This window comes from Magnolia sinica, chromosome 3 (genome assembly GCF_029962835.1).
Source record: "Magnolia sinica isolate HGM2019 chromosome 3, MsV1, whole genome shotgun sequence".
Classification (NCBI taxonomy): domain Eukaryota; kingdom Viridiplantae; phylum Streptophyta; class Magnoliopsida; order Magnoliales; family Magnoliaceae; genus Magnolia; species Magnolia sinica.
In genome coordinates this window covers 85,995,697-86,020,124 of record NC_080575.1, presented here as the reverse complement: position 1 = coordinate 86,020,124, position 24,428 = coordinate 85,995,697, and the positions used below count along the sequence as shown (strand labels likewise).

At 39.7% G+C, this 24,428-nt stretch overlaps 2 long non-coding RNA genes and 1 other non-coding gene across 3 annotated transcripts; 1 reads left to right on the top strand and 2 right to left on the bottom strand.

Moving 5' to 3' along the window:
* The first annotated feature begins 289 nt into the window (after window positions 1–289).
* Window positions 290–5,232, top strand: LOC131238611 (uncharacterized). Its single transcript, XR_009167976.1, has 5 exons — window positions 290–631; window positions 753–849; window positions 1,602–1,655; window positions 2,046–2,143; window positions 5,133–5,232. It is a non-coding gene; the product is annotated as an uncharacterized LOC131238611 (long non-coding RNA).
* A 3,945-nt stretch (window positions 5,233–9,177) lies between these two features.
* LOC131238610 (uncharacterized) lies at window positions 9,178–10,815 on the bottom strand. The gene is made up of 3 exons (XR_009167975.1): window positions 10,638–10,815; window positions 10,289–10,514; window positions 9,178–9,685 (listed from the first exon to the last, which is right to left on the bottom strand). It is a non-coding gene; the product is annotated as an uncharacterized LOC131238610 (long non-coding RNA).
* Window positions 10,816–24,001: 13,186 nt separating this feature from the next.
* Window positions 24,002–24,111, bottom strand: LOC131241901 (small nucleolar RNA snoR97). Its single transcript, XR_009169465.1, has one exon. It is a non-coding gene; the product is annotated as a small nucleolar RNA snoR97 (small nucleolar RNA).
* Between the last annotated feature and the right edge of the window lie 317 nt (window positions 24,112–24,428).

The following is a 24,428-nucleotide window of genomic DNA, read 5'->3' as shown; positions in this document are numbered from 1 at the left end:
CATTGACTCGGAGTAATAACCTTACCGAATTAAATTCTTTCATGGTGATGAGTAATAGAATGAATTGGATGACATCCCTTTAGTATATACGAGCTGAACAGTGGAATATGCTGTGTAAGCTAATAATTAAGATTGGTTTAGTAATTGAATGACATCCCCTTTAAAATTCAGTAATTCTTTAATTGTAATACATCGGGACCTTATAATTCCCGTTGTCGTTAATAAGACTGTTATTAGGCGTTTGTACAATTCAGGAGCTGACTCTCATATGAATAGGTCCCTCGTTCAAAAACCCGAAACTTCAGACTAGATGTTCAGCAGGTCATGTTTTATATCCACTCTGCCCATCCATTGCACTAGCTAATATTAGGACATGAACCAAAAGTTGTTTGCTAGAAGATACCCTCCGTGATTTTGAGAAAATGGCAAACAATGTGTTTTCTAGAAGATACTCTAGTGCTGGATGTCTTCTTGCAAGGTACTTGGAAGAGGAATTTTGGCATGAAATAGCTTGTGGAAAAACAGAAACTCTTGACAACCCATGGTGCCTTTACATCTCAAGATAGTGAACTTATTGGCAATTCCTGCTGGTATTAATTAAAAGAAAATTCTTGATGCCATTGTTCAGAAGGTAATATTTCTCATCCATTGTCATGTACATATGAGCAAACAAATTTTCATCTAATTTCAGGGAATTCAGTTTTTGTTTTTTTTTTTCCAGAGAATTTTACAATTATTCTCTTCCACTACAGTCGCAATGTGGATGGATGGCATGATCTCCACTGGAGTAACAAAGCATTACATATAGTTGCTAGTAACCAAACCAAATAATAAGTTACCAATTCAATGGTTAGTATCATTTGTATGTATATGATGTTGTGTCCATTTTTCCGCCTCACTTGAGAACTGATTAGTCTTATTAAGCTTCATTAGTGACTAGCATATCATTTTATTCATTATAATTATGATTAGAAGGTAGCTCGTAATTCAATTTGTTTGCAAGTCAATGTTACTTTATCACAAATTGTTATTGTTTTCACGTGTTTTTTTACTGAGCAATTCAGAATGACTCATTCAGTTCTAACCATGACATCGAAACAACTCTCTTTCCCAATACCAAATTTGAGAATTATAAAATTATGGAACATCAATTAAATTGTAATTTTGTTGTGTCCAAACAGCCCTTTTCCAAATCCTAAATTTGAAATTTGTAAAACTACAAAACCACACTTAAACTACAATTTTCCCTCACATTTCCCCTGATTTGAGGATTCCAAGGAAAAGGTTCTATTCAGTCCTGCTCCGTTATCTGTGGTTCTATTGTTGTAGCATGTGATTTGCCTACTTTATGGTAGCAGTGCAAGCAATTTGAAGTTTGAACAACAATTCCTCCTAGTTAGATTGCATGGGCCACAGGCCTAAATTTTGATGTGACATCTAATAGGTGGAATGGATTTTAAATAATCATCATGGTGAACCTTGCAAATTTAAGGGTGGCCGTCTCTCTCCCAACAGTTTCCTTCATTGTATGCAGTGGCTTTCGATGGAGAATTCATTGTTTTATATGTATCAGTTGATATCTGGATTTTTCTGGTTTTTAGTTGTTTTGCAGGTAGAATTCATGGCAAAATGGAATGCAGTGGTTATATGCCTATGTATGCTCAACTTATTCTATAAATTTTTTTTTTTGAAAACCCAAATGCTAACATATTGACTTGCTACCTTAGCCGCATGTAGGCATAGAAAACAAAGATTGTCAGGTGGGCATCAGCCCTGTCCTTGTTAGTTGTTTCGTTACTAGCAGGAGACTCACAAATGTCCCAAGATACAAAAATTCTTGAAAAAAGAAAGGGAATCTGAACCCCCATGATAACTTTCAAGCAGTTAGTGAATTATATTTTTTATTTACTGATAAGACAACATGAGCCCCATACACTGAAATATATGTCCGGTTTGTGAAAATAAAAAACTGGCTGCAATGATTTGTTATATTAAGTGAAAAAAATTAAAAAATTAAAAATCAACTTTCCTTTTATGTTTTGCAGATGAATGCATATCGTGCTGCCCTTCTTTCTCAAGTAGATTGCATTGAGGTTGATGTCTCTCACTCTTTAGATGGAGTTCTGTTTGCTCTCCATGATAGGTGTATTTCATTTTAAAGTTCTATTTGTAATGAGGTTTATTCGTAAGGTATTTGTAATGGTAGTTCCCCCATCTTTTAAAGTTGTCAACATATATGCACAGTTGGAAGTCACCAATATACTTGTTTAAAATAGTGGATGCATGTACAATGCACAAGTGGATTTAATGATCATGCAGTCATCTCAATTTTGAAATTTTCTTTTATTGGAAGTAATGAATATGATGACCAAATTACAGAGAATATCACACGTCTGAGCAAAGCAGAACTGTTGTTGTTGCATTTGTACTCATCAATGATCTTGGTAATTCTTATGGAATGTTTGAATTCATCTAAAATGAAAGTTTCTATATAAGGTCTTTTAGATCTTTGTACTCCTGGCGTAAAGAGCTCATGACTCAAGGGTGAGTTATTTTGGCAGATGGGCCCCAAACGATTCATGGCAAACCTCTTCGGGAAGATTTTTAGAAGTTTGCGTCGATTTGCCCGAGCTAGACGGATATCATTCGACTTTAGGCGAAGTTGGAATTGGCTCATTTGTTGCATGGCTTTAAGTCATGGAGTTTTTAAAACTATAACTCAACACCATGAAGACTGTAACCATAACTCTCCATCAATAATTCAAAATCAAACCCTTCTTTATTTTTTTGTTCTTTACATGTCTTGGGACGTACTTAACAAACATAACAAATGGTGTAAATCACCTTGTCTTTGGTGGGCCACAAAAAGTCCCTCTCATGCCCATTTATTTTATACATTCATTCATGGAATTGATATCTCCACCCACCTTAATTGATTTGATTGCGCCCACTTGTCACTTTGTGATTTGAAATACTACGTTTCCATTCTCAAAAAATAGAAAATGGGCATATAAGAATATTAAGCAAGGTAAATTGAAATATTTCTAACTTGATGCATTATAAGTTACCTTCCAACTACTGATAAGTTCTAACTAGCATTGTGTCTCAAAACCTAACCTGTCCCCATATGAAAGGAAAATTGCATGTCTTTAGCAATAATTGTTTAAAGAATTGTCACATGTCAATTTCTGTTTCAATTGGATTTGGATGCCACCCTGTTTCTTTTAATTTTTGTTTTTTCTTATGCTAGAATATGGGCTTCAGTATGCTATGTTACATGAGTGCTTCAACTGGACCTTGGTACCTGCATCAAGGTACAGGTATGAGTGGTATGGCTCTTTTGGGTCCTCCCAAAGGTTCATATTCTCTTGTTGCTGGTTAAGATACATCACAGAGCTTTCTTATATTTTCAGCAAGATCCCTTTGTTGGGGAGACTAGTAGTCTTCCTTAGAATCCCGAGACACACATGAAAAGGGATACCTTTCTGAGATCAAAGCCTTATCCCAATTAATTGGGTTGGCTATATGAATCCCGTTCCATCATTCCACTATCAAGGAACATGCATGCATAATATTTTTATTTTACCAGCGCTTTAACAACTTCTACCGGCGCTTATACACTTTTTATTGGCTGTCATCAGAAGCGCCGGTAGAGGATAATAAGCGCTGCTAAAAGTATCTATTTTTAACGGTGGTCATAAAAACGCCGGTAAAGATGTGAGACCGCTGGTAAAAGATTTAGCGACGCCCCCCTTTAGCGGCTTGAGTACGACCGCCGGTAATTCCTTTACTGGCGGTTTTTTGAACTTTTAGGGGTACTTTTGGCTGCCAGTAAAGCCCAATTTTCTTATAATGTAGGTAGCTATTACTTTTACTTTATCACCTAAGATTATTATTTTATTTATTTATTTTTATTTTTTATTAAAAAAATTTGTTCTTTCTTTCGAGGGTTTTAAATGAATGAAGATTGAAAATTGGAAATAGAAAAATAAACTGTAATCTTCGCCAAAATAAACAACTATATCATATTTCTAAGTGAAATCACTTCACACTCACACAATTATATCATATCCTCAAGTGCAACCTCATCATATAGTCTATCAATCGTATCACATTCTCAAGTGGATCCACCACACCATACTGTCACACCACCATATCATATCCTGAAGTGCAACCTCATCACACAGTTCATAAAGTGTTTCACATTCTCAAGCGGAACCACATCACACTATCACACAACCATATCATATGCATCCCCAAGTGCAACCTCATTATATAGCCCATCAACTGTATCATATTCTCAAGTGGAATCACATCACACTATCGTCTCAACCATGTCATGCGCTCAAGGGCAACCTAATCATATTGTCTATCAACCATATCATATCCTAAAGTGTAACCACATCACATTATCATACAACCATATCATATCCTCAGGTGCAAACTCATCGCGTTGTCCATCAATCGTATTACATTCTCAAGTGGATAGGTAATGCCGGCGTTTTTTGGGGCTTTTACCAATGGTTTTGACCACCGGTAAAAAGAAAAGTTTATTACGATGCACTTAGTTATTTTTATTGGCATTGTTTTTCTTGAGTTTTTCTTATGATTATGATTTCTATGTACTTTTCAGATTAGTTCGTCACATTTTTTCTTTTTTCTTTTTTTGGCACTCTTTTTTGTACTGATAGAATTTGACAGGGATCTCATAACATAAATAAATTGGATGATCGGTATGGTTTATCAGTAGATCTGTTGATTCAGGGTTGTAGATATATTCTTATGGGATCTATTCCAGACCTTGAATCTTTTTGTTTGTGTGTGTATGCATTAATTGTTTCTATCTGTCTTAGAAATGCCTAGCTTTATCTTCAAACATGTGACAATAGCACACTTCTTCCTCTCTGCCATTGCCCTGTCAACGTAAACTTGTAATAGGAGGCTTATGTCAGTTCAGCTCTCAGTTCTCTATGTCATTCTTACAGAAGGTGAGTTTTGTTTCTTACCTTTATTTCTTTCTTAAGTTTTCTTAGAGAAACTCAATTCCATTTACCTTTTTATGTGTTTTTAATGTTAGATGATAAAGAGGAAGTGTCCTTTAATTAACACATTTTTCCCTTTTACTATTGCAGGTTTCCAGTGGGACTAGTTTCTAAGATACATATGCCCTTCTAAACTTGTCATGTGATCAGGTAATTACTTATCTCTCTCTTCTCCTTAATTTTCCAACGAACCGCTGATTAGATGAGACACTTGGTTGATTGTAGAAATTCATAAGGAAAAAAGAAGAGTGGGATTAACTAAGGATATGGTCCATGAGCACCAGGAAAAAAGAAGAGTGGGTTTAACCGAGGATATGGTCCATGAACACCAGGAAAAAAAAATGTATTTAGGATTTTGCTTCTTTGTAGTCGAGCTCTCGGCACAGTCCTTGGTGATATGATCCAAACCACCACATTTGAAGCAACCTCTGCTTGTGTCCAGAGTACAAAATTAGTGACATTACACAAACTCTTTTCCTTAAGTGAATTTTATTTAGATCAATGGAATTAACTATGAAGGGGGAAGATGAGTCCCAATAGTGAATTATCCTCTCATCATTCCACTCAGCTAACTTGTTCACCTCCATACAAACATGGGAAAAAGGAAATGTTCAATTTCAATGATGAAAAAAAGTCGAACAACAAGTAGAGGCAATGGATCATCTTTTCACTGGAGCATAATTTCTGGTAGTTCAGGTTGTTTTCAGGTTAGACAAGTACAGGCAACTTGTACTGTAAAGGAACTACATGAAATTCTTGTTAGTTTTCACTTGTCCTTTACTTTGCATTGGGATGTAACTAATTTCTTTTTGCTATTTTGTTTTGCAAGATTTAGACGGGGATGAATGGGAGCTGGATCGATAGATTTCTTCTTCTTTTTTTTTCTTTTTTTTTTTTAAAAAATGTATTTGGAACCATTTAACTTATTGTAAATATTATTTTAATATTTATTTTGAGGGTTGGCTAATGATGGGCTATAGCCGAGCTCAGGTTTGATAGATCTTTCCTTTGAAGAACCCACAAATCCTCGTTACATGCACATTTTACGACCATTACGGGTCATGACTAGGCCTGAATTACAGGAATTGCTAGGCTTGACTTTTGTAATTTAATGAATAGACAAAAGGCTGCATATATGGCTGAAACTGCCTTCCATCAATATTAGTTTTTACGAAGGACAAAGCTAACATATTTTCTGAATGTGCTTTTTCAGGAATTAACAATTGTGAAAATGCTGATTCGAGTGTGGCAACAAAGTCGACAATGGAATTTACTTAATATTATCTTTTAAATTTTAAATTTGTAAAAAAAAAAATGCAGGTTTCAATCAAATATAATAAACATTGGCTTGCACATATATAGACCTTTTACAGGCACTTCCACATGCCTTTACCGACGGTTACACAGGCCTTTACCGGCTATTCCAAAGGCATTTACTGGCGCTTATAAAAGTGCCAGTAAATCTTACCTATAAGGGCGTCCAGCACAACCGCCGGTAAAGCCTTTACTAACGGTACTTTTTCCGGCGCTTACCTGACCGCTGGAAAAGGCTTTACCAATGATTTTCTGGGCCTTTGCCGGTGGTTTTAACGCCAGTAAAGGCCATTTTTCTTGTAGTGACTCCTTTTACTGAATGCCTTGGTAATTTGTGAATGATTTCTGAATTGAGCTGGAATTGAAATTTTGAATATGCTAAATGGATTTCAAATGTGCATTGAAACTTTTATTTTTCCAAGTTAACTTGTAGAGGGTATTTTGGGGTGAGTAATTATTATCATATTTATCAAGACTCTTAGCTATTCAAATTTATTTACTTCTAACTCACTCTCCCTTACCTATGCACTACTATTACAATTCCAAGGGAATGCTCCTGATATAGAAAAGAAAATTCACTTCCGAAAGGCCTGTTCTTATGTTTGTAGGAGCAAGTTGTATGATGTTTGCAAGGCAGCCCATGAAATGTGTACTGGAACTAATAACTCGTTGAGAATGATGAATTGGATTATTAGAAGGCGTCCCAATGCAGGTAAGATAAATAGTTTTTTGTGTTTTTTTTTATAGGGTTGAAAATTTTTCAAATATAAATGGAAGAAATGGTAGATACCATGTGAGAGAGTAGAATTTATATCAGAATAGGTTCATGTATCTGTGGAAGTGATACGGTTGATGGACTATGTGATGAGATAATACTTAACGCGTTGATATAATATTGTCACAGTATGATGGGGTTACAGTTGAGAATGTGATATAGTTGATGGACTAAGTGATGAGGTTACCCTTGAGGATATGATGTGGTTGTGTGATAATGTGAAGTGGTTCCACTTGAGAATATGATATGGTTGATAGACTATATGATGAGCTTGCGCTTGAGGATATGATATGGTTGTGTGATAGTGTGATATGGTTCCACTTGAGAATGTGATATGGTTATCGTACTATGTGATGAGGTTGCACTGGAGGATATGATATGGTTGTGTGATAGTATGATGTGGTTACATTCAAGAATATTATATAGTTGATAAACCATGTGATTAGGTTACACATTCGGATATGATATGATTGTATAACATTGTGAACTGGTTCCAAATTGAAGAATGTGATACGGTTGATGGACTATTTGTGCTTGAGAATATGATATAATTGTATGAGAGTGTGATAAATGATCTCCACTTGAAAATGTGATACGGTTGATGGACTATGTCATAACGTTGGATAATCTAAGGTTGTGTGACAGTGTGATCATGTTACACTTGAAAATATGATACAGTTGATAGACTATGTGATGAGGTTACACTTGAGGAATTGATATTGTAGTACGACAGTGTGATGAGGTTTCACTTAAGAATGAAAGAAATTGAAAGACTATGTGATGAGGTTACACTTGAGGATATGATATGTTGTTGTGTAAGTGTGATGTGTCCACTTAAGAATGTGATATGGTTGATGGACAACGTGATGGAGTTGCACTTGAGGATGTGGTATGGTAGTATGATAGTGTGACCTGGTATATATCCACTTGAGAATGTGATACGATTGATGGATAGTGTGATGAGTTTGCACCTAAGAATATGATATGGTTGTATGATAATGTGATATGGTTACACTTAAGGATATGATATGGTTGATAGACTATGTGATTAGGTTGCACTTGAGCACATGACATGGTTGAGACGATAGTGTGATATGATTCCACTTGAGAATGTGATATAGTTGATGAATTATATGATGAGGTTGCATTTGAGGATGCATATGATATGATTGTGTGATAGTGTGATGAAGTATATATCCACTTGAGAATGTGATACGATTAATAGATAATGTGATGAGTTTGCACTTGAGGATATGATATAGCTGTATGATAATGTAATGTGGTTACACTTGAGGATATGATATGGTTGATGGACTATGTGATTAGGTTGCACTTAAGGATATGATACGGTTGCGTGATTGTGAAGTGATTTCACTTAGAAATGTAATATAGTTGTTTATTTTGGCGAAAATTATAATTTATTTTTCTATTTCCAGTTTTCAATCTTCATTCATTTAAAACCCTCAAAAATAAATAAAAATAAATAATAAAAAAACACTTAGTTGATAAAGCAATAGTAATAGTTACCTAGGTAGATTTAAGTCACAGAATTTAGTTAAATAAGAGGTCATGTCAGTTGGTGAATAGAAGGTCATGTTTGGATGCTGAATTGAATTATGACAATACAATGCAATAAAATAAATAACGAAAGTGGGCTTCATTCTATTCACAGTCGAGGATACTATGGTTACTAAACAATAAAGTTCATTGCATAATTTTTCAGGAACTTGTACCTTACCATGGTTAGTTGCATCTTCAACTACCAGGATGGACCAGACTATTTAGCTTAGCATCTTCAATTATCAGGATTGATCAGACTATTTAGCTTACCATTTTACTAAGAACCATTCCATATTAGCATCTTAACAAACATTAGCCTCAACCTACATCAATTGCAATTCACACTACAAGACTGGTCCATCCTATAAAAAGTGCCAGTAAAAGTGGAAAAAGCGCCAGTAAAAGTACGGTTTCTGGACAGTTTTAATAACGAAAAAGCACCAACAAAGGTCTATACAAGCGCCGGTAAAAGTCTTTGTATAGATTTGAGACGCCCCAGCGCAAGCCAGTAATAATTATTATTATATATAATTCAATTGAAATGTTTTTACATAAACATTAAGTGATGAGGCAATGAGCCATGGCATCCCTGGCCTTACCAATTGAATGAACGATCCATATCACACCAACGCCAAAAATTTAATAATGTGGGTCTCATATTAGCTAATTAGATGATCTTGCCAATACATTACATGTCTAAGAAGTTACAGTGGGCCAAAAGAAAACTGAATGCATGGAGAAAGATTACATTCCTTCTCTATAACCTTAACGACAATGCTTAGAAATGAGGTGAGTAGACTATCAGTCTATTGCATACATAAAAGATTATATCTGTTCGTAGTAAGAGAATTGGACTTCCATAAGCAAAAAAATATTGTGCTTCCATCTTGGGACGATGACTAGCCAACGGATCCATGAATTACAAAGGTACGGTTAGTTGTAAAAAGCTTAGGTTAGTGTCGGTTGACTTGAGATTTCAAGGAGTGGCCACATTCTCCTTAGGGGGCGTTTGGCGCATGGTATTAGATGGGATTAGGTGGGATGGAATTGCATTTGGTCCATGCCAATTCCACTCAATGTTTGGGAAGAATGGAAAAGCTTGGAATTAGATTAGATGGAATTGCATTGGGTCCCATGCAATTCCACTCAATGTTAGCAAGTTGTGTAGGTCCCACCATAATGTGTGGGCTATATCCACACCGTCCACCCATTTTTCGAGATCATTTTAGAGCATGGAACAAAAAATTAAGTAGATCTAAAGCTCAAGTGGACCCCACCATAGAAAGCAGCGGGGATTGAATAGCTACCGTTGAAAACTTCTTTGGGGCCACATAAGTTTTGGATCTACCTCATTTTTAGGCCCATGCCATAAAATGAGGTTACAAAACAGATGAACGGTTTGGATATAACACGTGTTATTCTCAATAGTTTCAAATGATGGTGGGTATATCCATTCAATGTACCACCGTATTACAAACATAGCATGGAATTAAGCTTATCCCATGGTAACAGGGGACAATCCCTGCCATATATAATAATTATGTTTTTTTTTAAATCCCATCCCACCTAATCCTTCCCAATACCACGCGCCAAACACCCCCTTAGCAAGAGGAGCAATTTCCTCTCCATCAATTTCAGGTTCACTACCAGCAACTCCTAGAGTCAGCAGCTCTACCTTCCACTTCTTCGGGGGTCATTGTGCAACGGCCAACAGATTCAAATCTAGCACAAAGAGAGAAGTAATGTGGTTTTGTTTTTCACACCAATCCGACCATCCTTGGTAACAACTGCAGTTGGTTGGGATGCTCTAACAGCCATGATTGCTCCTTGCAAAACAATTCATTGCAAATTTGGTAGTCAGACTCTCAATTGAAGAGGGGACACCAACTTCTAAACTTGCTTAGCTCAATGGACCTTGCAAATGGAAGCAGTTTAGTATGGACTACATACAGTTCCTGGAGGCAGAATTGCATCAAAGCTATCAACACTAAACATACCAAGGTTTGAAATAGTGAATGTACCTACAAAATCCACAAGATGGCATTATGAGAAACATCCAATGGGATTTATCAAATATCAATTATGTGTGTGTGATTTTTTTAGAATCGATCACATAGATGGGAGAAGAAAAAAATTACAGCATCATTCCATCTTCAATGAAAAATGGTCCAAAGATACAAACCATAAATTATTTTAATCTGGGAGATAGCCCATCACTGTTTGTGATGGGGTTTTCCTCCTTAGTTCAGAGAAGAGATTGTGCAGCGCGAATGTCCTAAATCTTGTTGGACCGTGCTGCTCGACTGGTCGAAGGGAGCTGCTTGACCAGTCGAGGGTCGCTCGATTCAAAGTCCAACAAGCCATGATTTTTGGCCTCGACCAGTCGAGGGCCTACCTAAACCAGTCGAGGGTTCGCTTGGCTAGTCAAGGCCATAGCTCGACTAGTCGAGGGTTATACAGATTTAGTTCGGATTTGGTGTGGACTGCGTAAATTTAAGGTGGTTTTCGTAGAGGTGTGGAAAGGAGTTTCCTAAACTATAAATAAGGGTCCCTACGGCTATTCTAAGGTATGCTAAGGCTTCCTTAAGTGATTCTAGAGGAAGATAGAGAGAGAAAAGAGAGAGGAAGCTTATGGAAGGGAGGGTTCTACTCGTAGATGTGATCTACTCTGCAGTCGACGTCTCAGCACTTTTACGTCCTCTTGATCGGTGAGATCTCTACGTTTTCTTTATTATCTTATTATTCATCCACTTCTGCATAAGCGAAGAAGCTTTGATCCAAGCGGTGTGTGCTTGTGATCGGTTGTAACATTCTACTTCATAGTAAATTGTTGCTCTGGACGAGGTCCCGTGGTTTTTACCTCTTTGAGATTTTTGACGTAAAATCCCTTGTATCGTGTGGTTTATGCTTTGATTTATTTTATTGCTTTATTATATCCCGTAATTCTAGTATTTTTAGGAGGCGAGATCCTAAGGTTTTTGTGCAACGCTCCCAACAAAGTGCTATCAAAGCATTCAAGTTGGTTGAACGGAGTAAGATCAATTCTGAATTATGGAAGGTCGCTCATCAAGAATGATCAGTATTAATGGTTCTAACTGGACCATATGGAATACTAAGATGGAGGACTTACTTTATTGCAAGGACTTGTATACTCCAATTCTAGGCATATCAGCAAAAACAAAGGATATGTCAGATGATGATTGGAAGAAGTTGGACCAGAAGGCGGTGGGGTTTATTAGACAATGGCTGGACGATTCCGTATTCCACCATGTGTCTACGAAGACCTTAACCGCTAGCCTATGGCTGAAATTGCAAGGGTTGTATGAGAGGAAGACAGCCGATAATAAGATTTTTCTGATAAGACGACTTGTGAATCTCAAGTTCAAAGATGGTGGTTCTGTGGCTGAGCACATGAATGAGGTCAGCAATATATTGAATCAGCTCTTCGCTATGAAGATAGTCCTAGACAATGAACTACAGGCTTTGTTATTGCTTAGCTCATTGCCTGATAGTTGGGAGACATTGGTGGTGACTTTGAGTAACTCCGCGCTAGACGAAAATGTGTCTATGGAACATGTAACTATTTGTCTCTTCAATGAGGAGAAAAGGAGGAAGTCTCAGGGGTCTACTCAATAAAAGGCCCTTGCGACACAAGAATAGGGGAGAGAAAAGAACAGAAAGGGCGGGGAGGCCCGAGATAAATTAAGAGGCAAGTTGAGTGTTAGGAAGGATGTTGAATGCTAGAATTGTGGCAAGAATGGTAACTATAAGTATGAATGTCGTAAGAAGAAGAATGACTAGAAAGGAAAAGGAAGATGAATCAGACTCCACGATTGCTTCAGATGGCGACGTTGTAGTTATTCTTTCAGCGGATCATGATGTTTATCTCCCGGCTACGAGTTAGGACACCGACTGGGTGATAGACTCAGGAGCCTCGTTTCATGCGACTCCACATAGGAATTTCTTCACAAGCTACAAGTCAGGTGACTATGGGATCGTGAAGATGAAAAATTCTGGCAAATTGAAGATCGTAGGGGTCAGTGATATTTGTGTGAAGATGGATGTAGGCTGCAAATTGGTTCTCAGATATGTGAGACACATTTCAGACCTTCACCTCAACTTGATGTCAACAGGAAGGTTGGATGATAATAGCTACGGAAGCCAATTTGTTGGTGACCGCTGGAAGCTCATTAAGGGTTTGTTGATCACAGCCAGAGGAAAGAAGTGTTACACCCTTTACAAGGTAAGCTTCAGTGTGTGCAAGGGTGAATTGAACGTAGCATAAGATTCAGCTATTGACATGTGGCACAGGCGTCTAGGCCACATGAGTGAAAAAAGGGCTTCAGCTATTAGCAAAAAAGCGGCTCCTTCTAGACATGACAGGTATACCTCTCAAAAACTATATTGACTATTTATTAGGGAAACAGCATAGAGTTTCATTTGTTAAATTTGTTTCTCATGTTAATAAATTGTATGTATTAGATTTGGTTTATTCTGATGTTTGTGGTCCGATGAGGACAAAAACCTTGAGTGAGGCATTGTATTTTGTCACTTTTATAGATGATGCATCTAGGAGGGTTTGGGTTTATGCTTTGAAATCCAAGGATGAGGTCTTTGATGTGTTTAAAATATTTCATGCTATGGTCGAGAGAAAGAGAGACAGGTAGATCACTAAAGTACATCTGCACTGATAATAGTGGTAAATATATTGGTGACTTCCATGAGTATTATAAGTCCCTAGGTATACGGCATGAACAGACGGTTCCCAAGACCCCCAGCATAATAGTGTGGCTGAGCTAATGAATCGCACCATTGTAGAGAGAATCATATGCATGTTACCCCATGCGAAGTTGCCCAAGACATTCTAGGGAGAAGCAATGCACACGACAGTGTATTTAATAAACAGGTCTCCATTAGCCCCGTTAAATGGAAAAGTACCTGAGAAGGTGTGAACTAGACAAGATCCATCGTACAGTCATCTCAGGGTATTTGGATGCAGGGCATCCGTTCATGTACCAAAGGACGAGAGGTCCAAACTCAATATAAAGATCAGGCAATGTGTGTTCTTGGAGTATGATGATGAAAAGTTCGTCTACAGATTGTATGATCCAACCGAGAAGAAGCTCATCAGGAGCAGAGATGTGTTTTTCTTTGAAGAACAATATATATAAGACATTTGTAAGCCAGAGAAGACTCATCCTAGTTCAGGTGAGCTAGAAGACATGGATCCGGTTACTCCTCTTATGTTGCCTAATGACGGAGGAGTACAGCAAGGTGCAGAGGACGAGGAAGTTCCAACAAAAGATGGACCGGGGGAGCAGCCCCCACTTGATTCACCTGTTGAGCCACAGGTGAGGAGGTCATCAAGAAACAGACATCCGTCCAAGAAGTACTTATCGTATGAGTACATTATGCTCACTGATGGGGGAGAGCCAAAAGATTATTCTGAGGCCATAGCAGACGAACATAAGGGGGAGTGGTTGAAAGCTATGAAAAAGGAGATGGAATCCTTGCATAAGAACCACATCTATGATATGGTGAAATTGTCTAAGGGCAAGAAAGCTCTAAGCAACAAGTGGGTGTTCAGAAAGAAGGTTGAGCAGAAGAATTCACAAATGAGGTTCAAGGCCAGACTTGTGGTGAAAGGGTTTGGTCAGAGGAAAGGTATAGACTTCGAGGAGATATTCTCACCAGTGGTGAAGATGACATCCATACGGGTGTTGCTTGGGTTGGCGGCTAGCATGGATATGGAGATAGAGAAGTTAAATGTTAAAACTATATTTCTCTATAGTGACATGGAAGAAAAGATCTACATGCACCAACTAGAGGGGTTCGAAGTCAAGGGCAAAGAGCATATGGTGTGTAGGTTAAGGAAGAGCTTGTATGGACCGAAACAAGCTCTACGATAATGGTACAAGAAGTTTAACTCGTTCATGTTAAAGCATGGATATGACAGAATGGAGTCGGACCACTGTGTGTTTACACGCAAGTTCTCAGATGTGATTTCATAGTTCTGCTATTATATGTTGATAACATGCTCATCATGGGTAAAGACATCAAGAAGATTGACAAGCTAAAACAGGAGTTGGACAAGTCATTTGTAATAAAAGACTTAAGCCCAGCTAAATAGATCCTAGGAATGGAGATAACCCGTGACAAAAGCAGCAGAAAGTTTTGGCTATCACAAGACCGGTATATTGAGAAAATCCTAGGGTGGCTCCATATGAATATAACGAAGCCGATCAGTACTCCATTGGATAGTCACTTCAAATTGAGCGACAAGTAGTGTCTAAAGATGAAGGCAGAGGTGGATGAGATGAGGAAGATACTCTACGTTTCAGCGGTAGGAAGTTTGATATATGCTATAGTGTGTACGTGCCCAGATATAGCATATGCGGCTGGTATTGTCAATCGGTATCTTGCCAATCCTGGCAAAGAACATTGAGCAGCGATGAAATGGATATTACGGTATTTAAGAGGCTCATCCAGGTTGAGCCTATGCTATGGTGACGCAAAACCTATGTTAGAAGGCCACACAGATGCAGATATGGTAAGTGACATAGACTCCTGGAAGTCTACATCGGGGTTCATGTTCACGTTTGCAGGGGGAGCGGTCTCTTGGCAAAGCGAGCTATAGAAGATCATATCATTGTCGACGACAGATGCCGAGTACATTGTGGTCACAAAGGCATGTAAAGAGATGCTTTGGATGAAAAGGTTCTTACAGGAACTTAGTTTGAAGTAGGAATAACACATGGTCTATTACGATCGGTAAAGTGTTATACACTTGAGCAAAAATCTAAGTCAGTACTCTAAGTCGAAGCACATAAATATTCGATATCACTGGATCAGGGATACTTTAGAACAGAAGGTATTACAGCTTGAGAAGGTTCACACGAATGATAATGGTTCAGACATGATGACCAATGCATTGCTCAAGGGCAAGTTTGAGGTATGTAGAAACCTGGCTGGCTTGAAGAAGACGAATTTCTCCTGAGTCGGAAAGGGGGAGATTTGATGAGGTTTTCCTCCTCAGTTCAAAGGAGAGATTGTGCAGCGGGGATGTCCTAAATCCTGCTAGACCGTGCTTCTCGACCGGTTAAGTAGTCTGCTCGACCGGTCGAAGGGAGCTGCTCAACCAGTCGAGTGGGCTGCTCGACCGGTCGATGACGCTGCTCGACCAGTCGAGGGTCACTCGACTCAAAGTCCAGCAAGCCATGATTTTTGGCTTCAACCAATCGAGGGCCTATCTCGACTAATCGAGGGTCCGCTCAACCAGTCGAGGCCATGGCTCGACTAGTCGAGGGTTACAAAGATTCAGTCCGGATTTGGTGCGGACTACGTAAATTTGAGGCGATTTTTGCAGTGGTGTGGAAAGGAGTTTCCTAAACTATAAATAGGGATCCCTAGGGCTATTCTAGGGTATGTTAAGGCTTCCTTAAGTGATTCTAGAGGAAGAGAGAGAGAAAAGAGAGAGAAAGCTTGTGGAAGGGAGGGTTCTGCTCATAGAGGTGATCTGCTGTGCAGTCGACGTCTCAGCACTTCTACGTTCTTGTGATCGATGATATCTCACTGTTTTCTTTATTCTCTTATTGTTCATCCACTCTTACATGAGCAAAGAAGGTTTGATCCAAGCGGTGTGTGCTTGTGATTGGTCGTAACGTTCTGCTTCATAGTGAATTGTTGCTCTGGACGAGGTCCCGTGGTTTTTACCTCTTTGAGGGTTTTCCACGTAAAATCCCTTTTGTCGTGTGGTTTATGCTTTGATTTATTTCATTGCTTTATTATATCTCATAATTCTGGTGTTTTTGGGAGGCAAGATCCTAAGGTTTTTGTGCAACGCTCCCAACAGTTTAGTCCATCAGGTCAATGGACTAGATCAGAGACCAATGGGCCCCACAAGACTTTTTTTAGAAGCACAAACTACTCAATAAATAACAAAATGATTACAGTTTCATTTTCATTTAAGATCCAAACACCCAAACTTGAAATGGCTAACTCAAAAGCAAAAGGGATGGGCTTGTTTTTTCTGCTTAAGCCACTGTCATACAGGGTGTGAGGCCCATATCCTAGACCGTACCGTTTCGTAGGCTTCCGCGGTCCTCCTGGTCGAATTCCGGCAACCCGCAACCTGTATCCAATGTTTGCGCATGATCCTAAGCCGAGTCCTGCATATCGGAGTCAGCTCAACCCGAGACTTGTACCAGTGCGACCGCGCTTTCGTCGTGGTTCCAACGCCGCGTTTTACACGCCGAGGCAATACCCAAGCCAGAAGATGCGGGCCCGCGTTCAATTTGAGGAAAACGCTACACATTGCAAATTCTGAAAAAATCTCTACGACATGTTCCATCACTCACATCAATCATAAGTCAAGTACAAGCCATCATTCACCCTTATCTCTCCTTACCCAAAGTCAAAGCAACCTATGCTTAGCCTTCCCTTTCTTACCAACAAGTCAAGAGAGCCCATACCTTCCATCCTATCTCCCTTACATCTCCTCTCCTCTCTCTCTCTCTTTCTCTCATTTCTCATTTTCATTCCAAGAAAATTCCATGAGAGCAACGTCCAAGCTCCCCAAAGAAGCTAGGTGTGGCCCACCTTCCTACATCCCATCTCCACCATCCAAGCTTCATCTCGACCGTTGAAATGCATTCCATGGAGCTCTAGGATGCATCGGTGGGAGAAGTCCAGGAAGATCTTTAGGTGGGTGTATTTTATGATTTGATTTGTGTGATCTTGATGATTTGAGGGCCCACGTATGGTGGGACCCATCTTGATGTATGCCTTGTATCTAAGAGGGACACATAGTGGCGGGGTCCCTCCTATCTCCACCGTTCTTTTCTCTCTCTCTCTCTCTCATTCCCATCTTATGGCCCACCATGATGTATTTTTATCCATGCCGTATACCACGTGGAGCACACCGCTGTCCAAGCGGGGCCCACCTCGTTGCCATGTCCAGGGCCACCATTGATGTCCGTTTCGGGCTGGCCCAGACTACTGAGAAAACACAAATATCAAAGTTCTCCAAAATAAGTGGGCCACATACACGTGGGACCCACATGTACATCCATACCGTCCAACGCCAAGGACGCTGGACTTGTTTATGCAGTGAAGTGTGAGCTGACAATAAGGAGTACTAACCTACTAAAAAAAAAGAATATAATATTATATATATATATATACACATTGTATAACAAATGTGTTATGGTGGGCCCTACGTGGGACCCACCTGCTCTGCCATGTGGAAGCAGCTGTAGTTGCAACGTACAACAGCTACATAACTGTTGTGTACGTCTAGCGTGGGACGTGGACCCCACCATGATGCATGTGTTGTATCCACCGTCCATTAGGATGGGACGGTGGGACCCACCAGCAGGGGAACGGATTGGCTGGGGTACCTCATGCCAGCTACATGGTTGGTGAGTCGCCGTCAGTGGGTGAATCACCATCAGTAAGTTCTGTAGGGCCCCAATGATGTATATGTTTTATCTACATTGTCCACTGTTTAGACGGTGGGGCCCATCATGATGCGTGTGTTGTATCCATACCATCCAACCATTTTAAGATATTATTTTATGGTATGAGGTAAAGAATGAGTCAGAACTAAAGTACAAGTGGGCCCCACCATTGAAATAGTGGACAGTGACATCCATGTTCAAAATTTCTAAGGGTCACAGTAGTTTCCAATTAAGCTGATATTTATTTTTCCTTCATCTATCTCTACGTTAACTTATGAATAGGTTGGATCTCAAATACATCATGGTGGGCCACACCGTGAAATCCAGCCATTGATCAAGTGGACCACACCGCAAAAATCAGTGGGGATTGAACGCCTACCATTAAAACTCCTTTTGGGAGCACAGAAGTTCTGGATAAAGTATGTAATTTGTTTTCCTCTTAATCCGGGTCTTGTGACCTTGTGAACAGGTTGGATGGAAAATAAACGTTACGGTGGGGTCTACCTTGATATACATATTGTTCATCTAGTGGGCCCATTTGGGAGGTGCAGGCCCACCTGCTAGTTGTGCAGGGCCCACCTACTGTGTGGCTCAATGTGATATATGTGAGGCCTAGATGGAGAGGCCCATTGTGATGTATTTGAGGCCCACGGGATAGGGCCCATTATGATGGAATTGCGGGCCCAGATAGAGAAGCCGGATGTGATGTATATAAGGCCCATATGATGGGGCCCACCTGCTTGAATCTCAGGGCCATGGGCAAGGCCCATTGTGATGTATTTGTGGCCTTTGGGCAAGGCCTATTGTGATATGTGTTAGGCCCATTAGTGCGGCCCATTGATGAAGGCCAATTGATGTATATGAAGCCCATTGGTGTGGCCCGTAGACGCAGTCCACTTGATGTATATAAGGCCCATTGGTGCGGCCATGGATGCGATCCACTTGATGTATTTGATGGCCCATGGGTGGAGGCCCAATGTGATGTGTATAAGGGCCACAAGTGAGGCCCAATGAGATGTATGAGGAGCCTCTATATGGGGCTGAACTCGATGTATATGAGGCCCATTGGTGCGGCCCGACTTGATGTATGTTAGGCCCGTGTGAGCGATCCATTGCGATGTATATTAGACTTATGTGATGCGGCTCATTGTGATGTATTCGAGGCCCTTGGGCAAGGCCCATTGTGACGTATTCGTGGCCCATGGGCAAGACCCATTGTGATGTATTCGAGGCCTATGGTTAAGGCCCAATATGATGTGTATGGCCCGTTACGTTGTGTACAAATCACTTGATGGGCCACCTCTTGGGAGCACTGATGGTTAGATGTCCACATTGATGAGCAATGATGGTTGAAAGTCCTCATTGTGACCTTCCCTTAGGCCCTTGGTTAGGTCGATTCTGATTGTCAAGGCCGATTCCTATTGTCGAGGCTGAGTTAGATTGTCGAGACCGATTCCGATTCCGATTGTCGAGGCCGATTCCGATTCCAATTGTCAAGGCCGAGTCAGATTGTCGAGACCAAGTCTGATTCAGATTGTTGAGGCCGAGTCAAATTGTCGAGACCGATTTCAATTTCGATTCCGATTGTCGAAGCTGATTATTAAGGCCGATTCCGATTATTGAGGCCGTGTCAAGGCCGATTCCGGTTGCCGAAGCCGATTTCAATTGTCGATTTCGATTGTCGCGACCGATTCCAATTGTTGAGGCTGATTCAGATTGTTGGGGCCGATTATCGATGCTAGTTACTGATACCGATTATGAGTATGTGATATTGATACCAATTATTGATGTTGATTATGAGTATGTGACAATATAGCATCATGATACATGCCCATGCGCATCATCTGCATGTTTATCATGAGATGTGGTTGACCATTGCATATGTCATTGGGCAGGTTGTTATGAGACTCCCTGATAGGCGAAGGCTATCTCACATGAGCATACGGTATGCGCAAGATTAATGCATGACTGAATTGTATGACTCATGTATTTGCATTGTGTATTGTGATTACTACACGTCCTAGCGAAATCAAGGCCGTAGCCTCCACAGGCATATCGTGGATGGCTAGATAGGACATCAAAAATATTTGATTTGAGCATCTGGACACTTTGGATGTCCGTGGGTGAAAGTCCCTAAACTTCTGTGGCCAGGAGACGCCCCAATGTCGAGACCGAGTGGATACATGAGTGCCCGAGTGCCGAATACTAGGAGGTCGCGTCTCCCACTGTCTCGTGGTCGGTTGGGAGGGAGTGTGGCCTTACCCGCCCGAGGGTAGGGGGCAAGCTAGGCTGAGTTTGACCAGCTCGTGAATGGGTCCATTATCGACATGCCGGGTAGATATTGGCTGATTACTGGCTAGGCGGATAGTGAGGTCTCTTCCACTTGCATGGTCGCGCGTCAGTGGGCTGCGATTGCATGTAGAGTGTACTAGACCTCGGTGATGATCCCATAGATGTACAGTACTGATTTGTGGACTGATTGGGCAGGAGTTGTATACTCATTCATTCATTCATTCACTATCCACTCCGGCTAGTGGTGCACAACTAATTGTTATGTGTACTTTCACAATGGCCAGGATTTCAATTGGGGTGCGTGACTAATTTGAGATCAGGAGCTTACCACATTGAGTCTATCTATCCAAATATAGGTATGAGATTAGTTTGGATAGAACTCCTTTATGATAGGTCTCATAGCCTGCGATATCACGTACTATCATCCCGACTTCACACTGCAGCTTGGTCATTTCATTCGCACCACATATTGCATATTACATTACATCTTCGGCATATGGTATTTTAGGTTACTATATTTCTATATTCATATGACTTAGATGAGGCTAATGGTATTTGTAGCTCTTCAGAATTGCATATGATATTGTATCATCGGTATCTAATATTTGACTCATTATGTCTCCGCATTGCATAACTGACCTACATTACTTTCTCAGTATATGACATTGGCTTGTTATGTCTTTTCATCGTGTATCCTGGATTAGGTTGATGATATTTTTATAGGACTTGTCAGTACTTTTGCTTACTCTGATATTGTATGGTTTGTGGTCTTACCAGTATTTCCTTTTACTATGATATTACATTCTAAGTACGCATATACTGCTCACACACTTACACCACCCTCTAAGTTTTCTATAAGCTTATGCACGATAGATGCGTGTAAGTGACGCTAGGACGTAGTCGTAGCTAAGCAGGAGCAGGAGCATGCAGCCGAGCCTTGTGAAGATTTTTATTATATGCATGTATTTTTCCCTTTCAACATTGTACTGAAATGATTATATTAGTGGATATGTGGTGATGATGTCGTTTTTGTGATTTGGGTATACTTGTGGTTATACTTCTTGCGAGACAAATTCATATTAAAAACCCTCCTTATGGGATCCAGGATCGGAAACTGACGTATAGGCGCTGGGAGCCGAGAATGGGGTGCTACGGAGGCTGTCGGCACCAGATTCGGCGATCAGGAATTTTGTGAGCCTAGTTTCCGAGTTTGGGGTGTGACACAGGGCCAGTACACTGTAAGTTCACTTGTGAAGTGCATGGCATTTTAGTGAAGTGAATGATAAAATCTAGGTAAAAAAGTGAAAGGAAGTGAAATTTATACCTTGGCTTGTATAATAAAATCTCAACCTCCCCCACTAAGTAGCAACATTTTAGTGATGTATTTACTATGTATTGACCAACAGAGATATCATGAAAACTAATTACAAAGGTTAAAAAAAATTAGAAATATTCACCTAGCTTGGGTTGACTCAAAGGCTCAACCTCATTGGACTCAACAGTTGATAGATGTAATTTAAAACTAGTAGAAATAGTAAGGAATATTTAGATGCTATAAATACTACAAAATAAGATATTGCATAAAATAGTTGCGTGTGGCTTGTTGATTGGGAGCGTGTGCCAGGGAATCTATATATTTAGATGCTATAAACACTACAAAATAAGACAATAAACACACAACAGATACATCTTGATCTATATAGCACTAACAATTTATAAGCATAGTTGGGTAGAAAGATTGTCCTGTCAACAGGAGCAACTGGGTCTATTTTGGTCATTTTCCTATAAATAAGGATATGGGCCTATCTTTACCATTACCGTAGTCACTAGATGTTAACAGCCAAGATGTAAATGCAGGCCAGGGACCAACCAGACAAAATGGGAGAATAAGTATTCAATTCATGGAGGCCTGACTTGTGGTTGTTTCTGCTCAGGGTATCGTCAGATGCACAAGTGTTGGAGGATTAAGAAGATGACAAGGACAACATTGAGCATGATGATAGTTTCATAGATGACAGAATAGATCCTACAACAAATACTCGAGCAGGAGCTAGTGGAAGCGACATGATGGCAATTTATAAGTAATTTTTTGGTTCACTAATCTTGATATTGCTATGGTATTTACCTGATGTGCAGGTAAGATGCTAGCATGCATGGCCACATTTTGTAGTGCAGATAGAGAGGCTTTGTTTGTACAGAGCTTCACTAATTGTACATTGACAAACATACACATAGGAAAGTGTTTTCCATGCCCACATAATGGGAAGTTTCACATTTTTGTGTCCCACACACAACTAATGGTGGGCATCCACATCCGAATCCTTCCCTATGGTGTGGCATACCTAAGTTTTGGGCCAGCCTAATTTTTGAGTTCCAGGGTGAGCATGAGGTAGTGTACCTGATGGATAGTGTGGATCTCATTCACATTAGTTGACATGCGAGCATTTTTCCACATGAGAGCTATGCTAGAGCAGTCCTAATAAAATGAGATTGTCATCCAAACTCTTCAATTGTTGGCCATCTACTGTATAGCTATAATCTGTATCTGAGAGAGAGAGAGAGAGAGAGAGAGAGAGAGAGAGAGAGAGAGTACCTAATTGGAACCTTGACCACTTGATGGATCATCTCATCTTCAGCACCTCATTCGACTTCAGCACCTCATTCGATTCTCTTGCCGTCAATCCAAATGTTTGGATGCATGATGCCTTGCTCCAGATCATACATTCTGTCCAACACCATAAACACATTAACTATAATTAAAAAACCATGACTTCATCAAAACCAGAATGAACAGGAAAAACACTCAAAAAACCAGTTGAGAAAACCAGCAATACCCGAAAAACCATATATGGGAGAGTTCAAGTGCATGTAGATATTCAAAATGCAAGACCCAATTGAGAATACCAGCAATACCCAATTTCCAAAAAGCCAGATATGAGAGTATCCAAGTGCATGTAGAAGTTCAAAATGAGACCCAATTTAGAAGACCAGCAATACCAAATATTCAAAGAACAGATGAGAGAGTCCAAGTGCATGTACAAGTTGGAAGGTGCAGCTTTACATGAAAGGTTGCAGGTCGTGTTCTCTGTCAGCTGCACACCATAAAATAGTGAACGTTTGATCCTCTATCTTGCATCCGTACTACATACTACATACTACAAAGGTTGAAATGTAAGCTTCTGAAAGCAGTTGTATTTTCATTGGAGTTGGGAACATCACTTATTACTCTCATTCCAAAGAAAAAAGGAGGGGGTCCTTAAGGGATTTCAGGCCAATCAAATTGATTGAAAGTCCCTACAAAATCCATGCTAAAATACTACCAATAGAGCAATAAATCAAGTGAATAAGATAGCAAATAGGTAGTTTCTCATGGACCATAACAACAATGAGGTGGAGGTGTGAGTAGCCCACTGTGTTATGGCCTAAGACTAAATTATTCAGATGGGGACACATGCGAGCCAAAATTCAATGCATGGTGGGACTCGCAAATTAAGGGTTATGTATTAAGTAAGAAAACGAAAAATAATAATAATCAAGAAATGGAGTTGGCTGTTTAAAAAACAATTAGTGTTGTTATTTAACTCTAGTCTCTTAGATAAGCAATAGAGAAGAAGCTGATGACAACATCCCATTTCTATGAGTTTTTCAGCCCCCATGCCCAATTTCGTTATAGGGTAGGAGAATAGTTAAAATCATACAAAATTATGCAAATGAGTACTCCTTTCTGCCTCCCGCTAGTTAGATGAACCAAATAAAAAATAAAGAAAGAATTTCACATTTTTAACTACATTTTAATTGATACTGGATTGCAAAATTGCATTCCACACCAAAACAGTGAGACATGTAAATTAATACATGATCTAATCGATTAATCAAAAGCCTACCATAAACTAAATCCAGTAAACAAATTTACAAGGCCATACCAAATTCAACAGTTCAAAAATGAACAAAAAAAAAAACACTAATTTGATTTTCCAAGTGTAAGAT